Genomic DNA, 10,627 nt, shown 5'->3' with positions numbered 1-10,627 from the left:
TAGGCCATTGTTGGTCTCTAATGATGCATGGACCAAGTGCCACGTATGCAGTAGCAATCCCTAAGAGGAATTTGCTCTACAACGGGAGCGTGTTCGTTCTTCAGAGAAAATAATAACAATAAACCAAATACTCGGCAGAGCTGATTTCACAGATAGCTTCTGTTTTGAAGGAGTTTATCTGAAATGCTCCTCAAATGTTATGCATTTGCAATGCAAGGTTAAGTAATTTTCAATAGACATTTCCCAGGGCCAAGCTTAGTTTCAGCCATCTTAGTGAATCGTTTTGTCAGCAGGAGCAAAGAAATGCCACTCCATCTGTTGATGTGATGAGATGCTGGTCAGGACACCACCTTTCTCCCCCAGAGAAAAATCCAGAATGGAAATTGGGAGATCCCTCATTTTACATCCAGTTTTGAAAACATTTTAATAACATTATAGAGATACCGTGCCTGACTTCTGGTTCCTTTCAGATGTGCTGAACATAGAATAATAGGGCTGGAGGGGGCCTTGGAGGTCTTCTAGTCCAACCCCCTGCTCAAAGAGGAGGCCCTATACCATTCTGGACAAATGGCTATCCAGTCTTCTTGAATAACCTTGGCAGCCCATAGATTTTGGAGGTGGCAGGTCAGATACTAAACATCTGGAAGCCAGCAGTTTGGAAAAGACTAGGATACTAGCTCTATTTTTTTTTACCTTTTCTATCCTACCTTGAAGTGGTTCAGTACAGATCCAACTTTACAACTGGGTCTGTTTATTAGAGGTTCCAATGAGCAAATACCGATACTTCCATCTTTTCTTATTTTAACTGGGAATGTGTACCAGTGCAAAAGACCCAAAAGCCACCACCCTCTTTTTCCATGCAAACCAATTTGCAACATCTGTACCTAATATTAAGACTTTAAAAACCACGGCATCAGTTCACAGATTCTGCTTCTTGCCTGCCTTGACCTACTTTACAAATTACAACAAACTGCATGAAAGTAAATTGTGATTATTTAGTGTACCGAACACCCAATCACATACAATTGTGTGAGCTGTTAACACTGATAAATATTTTTTGTACAAAGTAATGTTTACACTATTCTATGAGCCTTTTCTTAATTTATTTTTTGCCAAAGAACTTTAAAAATACGTAAAATGCTATTAATCAAAGATGCAAATAATAGGGTTTTTGTAACCAACTACTAACTGATTGTAAATAGCAATAGCTATATACTGCTTTATATTTATATACTGCTTCATAGAGTTTTACAACCCTCTCTAAGCGGTTTATAGAGTCAGCGTATTGCCTCCAACAATCTGGGTCCTCATTTTACTGACTTCAGAAGGATGGAAGACTAAATCAATCCTGAATCAGTCAGGATCAAACTCCTGACAGTGGAGAGATTTAGCCTGCAATACCCTGCACCACCATGGTAACTCTTGTGTGGCACACAAATTTAATAAATAAAAAAAGTTAATGAAAGACCACTATAAAGTTTACACTTCAGCACTATCTTGATCATTTTACAAGATTTGCTGAAAAACAATAGGAAAAAGTGTTTACTGTTATTTAAAGAAATGACAAGTGGCCCCTGCCATAGCACAGGAATAATGCTAGGAAGATTTAAACAAACATTTTTTTAGAAGACCTATTTTGATTATCCTTAATGGATCAAGTTCAGCTTCTTGATCAGTGCTAATTCAGCAGTTTTACTCTGGGTTCTTTTCAAGTGTACAGACGCTTTTATATTTGAATTTTGAACAAGAGGAGATTATAATCAAATAGCTGGAATTTACTGTATAGTGTACGTTCTCCATCTAGTGGCCAATGTAAGAAGATAATTAAATACTAGTATTCTGCTGCTTGGGAAATAGTTAAAGTTAACTGATCAGATATGTTTTCCCAACATCATTTTGCAGGTTTCTGTTTCTAGTCATTTGGTAAAAAAGAGCCAGACCTTTGGAGCTGAATTTTCATTTTTTGTTTCACAGATATATTTGTCTCCTTATACAGAGAGAAAAATTCCAACGAGGAAATATTGAAAATTAATTTTAAAGTTCAACTAATGGCTTCATTAAAAAAAATAATTGGGAGGAAATATTACACTATTCCTCTCACAAATTAGGAATTATTTTGCCTACAAAACAGATTTTAAAATAGGAATATAATGTTGGTTGAAAGAAAAATGACAAAATGCTTATATCTAAAAGCATTGAAACATTTTTACCACATCCCTAATACAGTCCAAACATTTTCTCCCTCATTTTGTTACTTATTACCCTAAGATAGTTTCATCTTTTGGAAATCACTTTTGTTGGTGTGATTACACATGTTAGATACTTTTGTTAATTAGCACAGGCTATGATGTCAAGATACCTGAGAAGTGAATTTTATGGGTGACCTAGCACCTGACTCGAAAAAGTAAGCAGTGCCAGATATGCTTAGTTATGCTGGATGGGAAAATACCTGGGAATCCTAGGAAAATGGTTTTAAAAGTTCTAGATCAGTATTTTTCAAACTTGGCAACTTTAATTCCCATGGAGTTCAACACTGGCTGGAGAATTCTGGAAGTCGAAAACCAAGCATCTTAAAAGCATCTTGCCAAGTTTGCTTCCACACAGTTCTCCAGAAAAGTTCATGGACGTGTTCCTGAACATCTCCAACACACACACACACACACAAAATTAAAAAGATGTTACTAAATTCAGAGGAGATGCTTTGGTATTCAGACAATATCCACAGCTGCATAAGCACATCATACTAATACCATTTTATGCAGTTTATTTATCTGGAAGGAACCAAAGCCATTCTCCTGGATAGTTTTATCAAAGTTAAAAATCATCTTAAGGTTGAGATTACTTGGGGCAAATGAATATGGTCCGAGCATTGTCAGCATGTTAATTTATGAGTTTGTGAATGCTGACCAAACCAGGACCTTTCCCAAATAAACTGAGAAAACTAGTACTTCTCTCAAATAAACCTAGTTTCAATCAGTAAAGGGTCCATCTGTAGAACATATAAGATAGAATAATAGAACTTGAAGGGACTTTTGAGGTCTTCTAGTACAACCCCCAGGTCAAACAGGAGACCCTATACAATTACAGACAAAATGTTTTTTCCCCCAAAGCCTCCAGAGATTGAGCACCCACAAAACTTCTGAAGGAAAACTATTCCATTGGTTGATTGCTCTCACAGTTAGGAATTTAGGAAATTTCTCCTTAGTTCTAGGTTGGATCTGTTTTTAATGATCTTCCACCCATGACTTTTTGTCCGGCCCCCTGGTGCTTTGAAAAATAATTTGACCTTCTCATCTTCGTAGGAGACCCTCAAATATTGGAACAGTGCTAGCATGACATCCCTAGTTCTTTTTTTCATTAGACTAGATATACCCAATTCCTTTAAACCTTCTTTGTACGTTTTAGCCTCTCGTCCCCTAATCATTTTTATTCTTCTTCTCTGTACTCTGTACTCTTGCCAGAGTCTCAACATCTTTTTTGTATTGTGGTGACCAGAACTGGATGCAGTATTCCAAGTGTAGTTTTACTAAAGCTTTGTAAAGCGCTACCAGAACTTCACATGATCTTCATTCTATCCCTCTATTAATGCAAATAATACTTTACAAAACGCAATGCAAAAGCCTTGTGTATTTCCCATTTGGATGGCTTTAGTTGTCAAATTACAGAAGCCAACAGCATCAGAGAGGCCTAGCTTTTATGGTAACCTAATATATATATTAGTATTAGTATTAATATTATGGTAACCATAATATAAGCTACCAGCAGGTAAATGATCATGAAAAAATAACAACTCAGTGTACATTTGGTAAGCACTTGAGCCCCTGAGTGTCGTTCGCTCACCTGAAAAGGTCTCAACATCTGCCACAACAACAAAGCCACAATTATAACAGCACAACATTGCAATCACAAGGTTCTGCCTTTTGGGGCACCATATCTTGAGTTGGCACAGTCTTTTAAAATAAATAAGTTCCTAAATAAAGGTACATTAACGCAAGTGCGCACAGCGCTCAGCTTAACAATGCCAGGCTCGGGCGACGGAGTTCAAGCACAAACAACATTCCTTCATTGCCAATTGTCGTTGCCACATCTCATTGTGTGAAGAATTTTTGGTCCCACTAGTGATGCTGTTGCCTCATCCCATATGATTTGTGGAAATGTCTCTGCTCGAACCAGGCCAAAGATCTTGAGCCAACTCTTCATATCTACATCTAGAAGGTTACGTTGACAAAGAATACAATACCCTAGCCAGATTATTTCAAAGGCATCCCTTTTTGTTTCTTCTTCACACAATGTTCCTGCTTGAGATTTAGCCTAAACACGAATGAGATGCTGTCCTATGGGCCTCTAAAACTCACACAAGCAACAAGAGGGACACAGAATAGAATAGAATAGAATAGAATAGAATAACGAAGTTGGAAGGGACCTTGGAGGTCTTCTAGTCCAACCCCCTGCCTAGGCAGGAAACCCTACAACACATCAGACAAATGGTTATCCAATTTCTTCTTTAAAACTTCCAGTGTTGGAGAATTCACAACTTCTAGAGGCAAGTTGTTCCACTCATTAATTGTTCTCACTGTCAGGAAATTCCTCCTTAGTTCTAAGTTGCTTCTCTTCTGGATTAGTTTCCACCCATTGCTTCTTGTCTTGCCCTCAGGGGCTTTGGAGAATAGCTTGACTCCCTCTTCTTTGTGGCAGCCCCTGAGAGATTGGAAGACTGTTATCAGGTCTCCCCTTGTCCTTCTTTTCATCAGACTAGACATACCCAGTTCCAGCAACCATTTATTTTGAGGCTTCATGTATCCTCCAACTCACCTCATTCCGTAGATTGAAACTGACGTATAAGCTTTAGCCATCCTTTGAAATTCAAACTTCTGGGATGCATTTTTACAATTTAAAAAAGAACACAGAGAAATAAAGGCTCATCTGTGGCCATCCCTTTGCATTTTGCATTGCACAGACTGATGAACCACCAAGCACGTTGAAATTGGAAATCGAACACCAGAAACGGGAGGGAAGACTCAAGTTTTCAAAACACTGGTCTTTGGTGAGATGAAGACGGGATTCCCAGAGGGAACCGTCACTTGCTCTGTTGTCTCATTAGCTCAACCCTTCACTTGTCATTCTTCCTTGCTTCTCCTGCCCTTTGGGGCCAGGCCTTTTGTGGGAGTTTTATAGCCTTAGACCAGAACTCTCCAAACGTGGCAACTTTAAGACTTGTGGACTTCAACTCCCAGAATTCCTCAGTCAGCATAGCTGGCTAAGGAATTTGGGGAATTGAAGTCCACAAGTCTTAAAGTTGCCAAGTTTGAGGACCCCAAACAACAATGGGTGTTGTTTGCTGATGCACAAGATCCCGCTTTGGCTAGGGATTAGCAGCATCATGAAGTGGTTAAGTGAATATGGTGTCGTTTTAAATTGCTGTGGCCAGCAGCCCAAAATACAATTTAAAATGCCTTTGAGAGGAGGACAGCCAGCTATTCTTTAGCCACACAAGTTTAAAACAGTTAGTCATTGGAGCTGCACTTAAACTCATCCAGAGATTCCATTCCAGTTCTTATAGATAAAACAACATTTCCACCCAATGCCACAATCTGCATCAAGACCCACAATTTTTAATGGATGGTTGTGATCAATAGGTAAATTACCTCTTATCTTTCATACACTTCATGTTGCCATAATGTTTTTTTTAAGGTGCTCCATCATTAACAGGATGCTCAGATTGTTCTCAGGTGTCAACTAGTTCAGGGGTCTCCAACTTTGGCAACTTTAAGATTTGTGGACTTCAACTCCCAGAGTTCCTCAAGCCAGCAAAGCTGAGGAATTCTGGGAGTTTAAGTCCACAAGTCCTAACGTTGCCAAGGCTGGAGACTCCTGAACTAGATGGCAGTGAAGAATTAGTCATATCTTCAATCTAGTGTTTCTAGATCTATCTAGTTGGAATTGTTTAGCTGATATCTGACAATGCTGATCTTAGATTATTATTTTTTTCTCTATAGGTAGCAAGAGAGCGCTCTATACATTTGGTAAAACAGACAACTGTCCACAAAGCATTATGCCAAAATAAATACATTAATCCCTAAGGTATCACCAGACAATTTGCCACAGCAGATGTAACACAACTTTCTCCTCTTGGGATGGTATTTCTCCAGAAGTTGATGGCAGAGAAATTGGTCACAGAAAATCACCAAAGGATTTCTCAGCTGCAGGGTTTCATGGTTTCATGGTTTCATGGTTTTTATAAGGGTTTTGTATGTCTTAGATGGCATTCTGTTTTTAAATCATATTTTAAATTGCCTTCAGCTGCCGGGCATCCTGTGTTTGAGATGGACAGCTGTATGTCCTGAACAAATCAATCGGTTTGCTGATGAATTGTCTGCCTTGCCATGCGTTACAATTTAGTCACCTGAGAGTATCACCTTCACAATCTCTCCGTGGAGAGCACCTTGCTCGGAGGAGCTATTCAACTGCTTTAGTCAATATGAAAGAAAGACCGTGGTGACCGATGCAAACCGTGAATCTGTGGTTCCAAGGAGTCTAGATGAGCTAGATAAAGGCTGCTCAATTATCCCTTCCTGGTTTTTGGAAAGAGCTAATGTTTGGGAAAAGAAAAGTCAGGTAAGCAAAAGCTAACTAGAGAGAGAAAGTCCAATAATGTTTCGTAATCTTCTAGCCATTGCTGGCCCATTTTAACCTTGGAGGGCCACAATTTAAAAACAAACCAACAAACAGTCTTTCTAGAAACAAAAAGAGAGAAATCAATGCAAGGCATCTCTGATACTGAGCTGTTAATTACAATCTCTCACTCCGAGGCTCTTAAAGGTTCAGAAATCTGCAGGCATCTCCAATTACAAATTTGACCCCCTTTTTGGTAAAAAATCCAGTTAAGACACAATTTCCTCTTCTGACCATTGCACAATTTGACCAATGAAGTTGACTTTCAAGCTTTAATCGGGTTCCTAAATTTTAAAACTTTGATGCATTGTTTTGGAGACTGGGTAAATCAGAAATGAATCCAGTTATCAGGTAATAATAAATGATGGACTGATTGATATATGTCTTTCCTGACCCATGAATTAAGAAATGAAATTCAAAGAGATGTTTCACGCAACCCTTAATATTATGCTTTTTCTTCTATAAGTGTCCTTTTCCATGTTTCTCCTCTCTATCTATGATGCCCCGTTAAAGGTATGCCTCAGCAATAGAGCTTCATTATATTTGTATTCTTGAAGAAAGTATCTTAGGAAGATCCTGCTCATTAGTAAGATTAAACACATTTGGGAGAGAGAAAGGCATATATGACCTTTGAAGGACACCTCTGGTGGGACCGTGGCAAAAACAAAAGCAATTGCAAACAAAGAAATAAAATTTGGTCAGATGAAAAGAAATAGGACTCTGCAATAATTTTGGGTTCTGGAATCTCCACTTAATTGGAGATTTAATTTTTCATGAATTATAAAAGTCTGAGCCTTAATATCACACTACATATGGGTTCATCCAGGCAAAAGTGTCTTGGCTATTCTTGATCATAGACTGTTTCATCTCTTCTTCTTCTTCTTCTTCTTCTTCTTCTTCTTCTTCTTCTTCTTCTTCTTCTTCTTCTTCTTCTTCTTCTTCTTCTTCTTCTTCTTCTTCTTCCTCCTCCTCCTCCTCCTCCTCCTCCTCCTCCTCCTCCTCTTCTCCCTCTTCTTCTTCCTCCTCCTTCTCCTCCTTCTTCTTCTTCTTCTTCCTCCTTCTCCTCCTTTTCTTCCTTTTCTTCCTCTTCCTCCTCCTTCTCTTTCTCCTTTTCCATGAGTAAGAAGTCATCTCAAAGGGTTCTCAGAAGCTCTTTTTAGAAATGCTGCCATGACGTACCCTGTTTTCCCCAAAATACGACCTACACTGAAAGTAAGCCCTAGCTTGATTTTTATGTGTGTGCCCAATATAAGCCCTATTGCCCAAAATAAGCCCTAATTAAGATCCTGCCCACTCCAGAGTGCACAGATAAAAAATAAAGCTAGGGTGGGGATTGCGGGTGGTGGAGCTGCTCTACTACTTAGTGTTGTAGCCAGGCCTCACACATCCCGACACTTGCCTTGTCAGCCCATTTCTTTGGCAGCTGGCAAGGCTGGCAAGGCTTTCCTGAAGGCCTTTGTAGCTGATAACAAATCTCTGGATCGATCCAGAGCTCTGTTATCAGCTGCAGAGTCCTTCAGGAAAGCCTTGCCAGCCACAGAAGAAGATGTTCCTGAAGGCTCTGACAGCAAAAAGGAGGCCAGGGGTGACACGCGCAAGTGAGGTTAGTCAGTGGATTACTTCCCCTGAAAATAAGACCCGGTGCCTTTTTTGGAGGCAAAAATATATAAGACAGGGTCTTATTTTCGGGAAAACACGGTATTTCAAACATGATCTGAATATGGGTTGCAGAATGTTCTTTCCTCACCACTGCCTCAACCCTTCGGATCTGATTTCTGTCCTATTTTCTTTACAGATAGGAGGCTAGAATGTAACTTCAGAAGGCTCCATGGGATTCCCAAGAGGGCTTAATCTCTGCGATTGGTTCCTTGTGGTAGAAAAAGGGACAGTTTTAGAGTCCCCTGGGTTTTGCTTTGGTCTCCGTGTCCTGAAAAAGGAGCCGCTTATGATAAGATTGGCAACTTCCCCTCAGGCACTTCAGTTCATTTCTATGAGAAGCATTCATTTAACCCAAAAAAGAAGGAATTAAGCCTTAGCCTTAGCTGACCTACCATTTCACCTAGCATTCCTGAGATGAGTTTTCTGACTGTTCTTCTCGGATTCCATCCTGCAGCCAAAGCTCCATTTACCGCTTTGCAACCAATGTGAAGTTTGCTCAAAAGTGCTCTTCCCATATATGGCAGGGGTGTCAAACTCAATTTCATTGAGGGCTGCATCACGATTATGTTTGACCTCATGGGGGCGGGGGACAGGGGGCATGGGCAGGGTGGGTGTGATGACCCAGGGTGGGATACAAAATAAACACAGTCACGAAAACAGGTGAAGCCCCTTTTATTCCTTCACTTTGCTTCAAAGCTCCAAATATCCTTGACTGGAGACAAAAAAATTCCCTCACAAGCAGTTACGAAAAGGAGGAAATGCTGTTTTAACTAAAAATGCCGTTTAAATTATAAAGTGTAAAAACAACACAAGCCACACTGTAGCAATTAAGGGAACCAGGCAAGATAAGGGCTTGAAGACGTCTACAGATATTGGAACACACACTGGGAAGGATGCCAAACTTAGAGAGGAATGACAGACTAGAGATATTTCCACACTTTTTTTCCAGCACTGGCCCATACGCATGTCTATCCTTTTAACCAGTTCTCACAGCTGCAACCCATGAAGAGGATCGAGGCCCTTTCCTCCCCCATAGACCACACCATTCATGTCTCTCCCTTACCCTGTCTTCCCTGCATGCCCTAGGATGGAGAGGGAATGGGCCTGGGTCTTCCTCTGACTGCCCAGCTGGCCTCTGCCCTTCCCCAGCCTCTTCCACAACCTCCAGAGCCACACTTCCACTCCTTGTTGGCTATTCCTCCTCTCCCATGGAGTCAGTCTCCAACAGGGGCATGACAGTGGGTGTGGCTAGCATGACATCACATGTGTCAGGGGGGACTGAGGTGGCCCAAGTGCTCTGCCAGCAAAAACGGGCTCCTGATCCCTGTTTTCAGCTGCAATGGCCTCCTCCTGCCAGTGAAAATGGAGCCCGGGAGGACTGCGCCTGTCCCTCACGAGCTCTGTTTTCATTGATAGAGGCACTGCAAGCTGGTCCTTTGCTATTTCCAGGGTCGCCTTGCAGGCCAGATCTAAGCACCCCGTGACCTGGATCCAGCCCCCAGGCCTTGAGTTTGACACCCCTGTCCTACGGGCTTTTGCCCACCAGCCTGTATCTGAACCAGATGGCTCAATCTGCTAAATTATACACCACAAGGTGGTGTGTGGAAGATTATGATCCTCTTTTGCACACTATATTTTTATGAATGGGTCCATCAGGATGTGGTGGCGCAGTAATTAAGATGCTGAGTCTTAGACCATTAAAGGTTTACAGTTTGGCAGTTCGAGACCTGAGTGCCACAAGATGGAGAGGGTTCCCATCACTCGTTTCAGCTCCTGCCAACATAGCAGTTCAAAAGCATGTAAATGCAAGTTGATGAATAAGTGCCAAATATAAGCATATGGGAAGGCTTCCATGTTTTGTCATAAGGTCTGTGCTGCTGCATGTTATGCTGGCCACCTGACTGCAGAAATGTCTCCAAACAATGGAGTGATGTCATGCTGGCCATACGACCATGGAAACATCTCCTCAGACAATGCTGGCTTAAGAAATGGAGATGAGCACCATCCCTAAAGTCTGTCATGACTGGTGAGGTCAAACCTGTGGGGACACCTATCTTTAGGGCACAGTACATGCAGGAAGGCAATATTTCAACTAAGCACACCAAGGGTCTTCACACTTGGCAAGTTTAAGACTTATGGACTTCAACAGAATTCCTGAGCTATCATGAATGAAGGAGGAATTCTGGGAGTTGAAGCCCACAAATCTTAAAGCTGTCAAGTTTGAAGGCCCACAAATCACAGCATCATGGAGAATTTCCCCTTCTCAGGGTGTCACCAATAACGCATTTGATGGGAA

The sequence above is a fragment of the Pseudonaja textilis genome, chromosome 9 (genome assembly GCF_049901715.1).
Source record: "Pseudonaja textilis isolate UNSWEBS1 chromosome 9, rPseTex1.2, whole genome shotgun sequence".
NCBI classification, from domain to species: domain Eukaryota; kingdom Metazoa; phylum Chordata; class Lepidosauria; order Squamata; family Elapidae; genus Pseudonaja; species Pseudonaja textilis.
The sequence above is the reverse complement of the archived record's forward strand: the minus strand, read 5'-3'. Positions refer to the sequence as shown.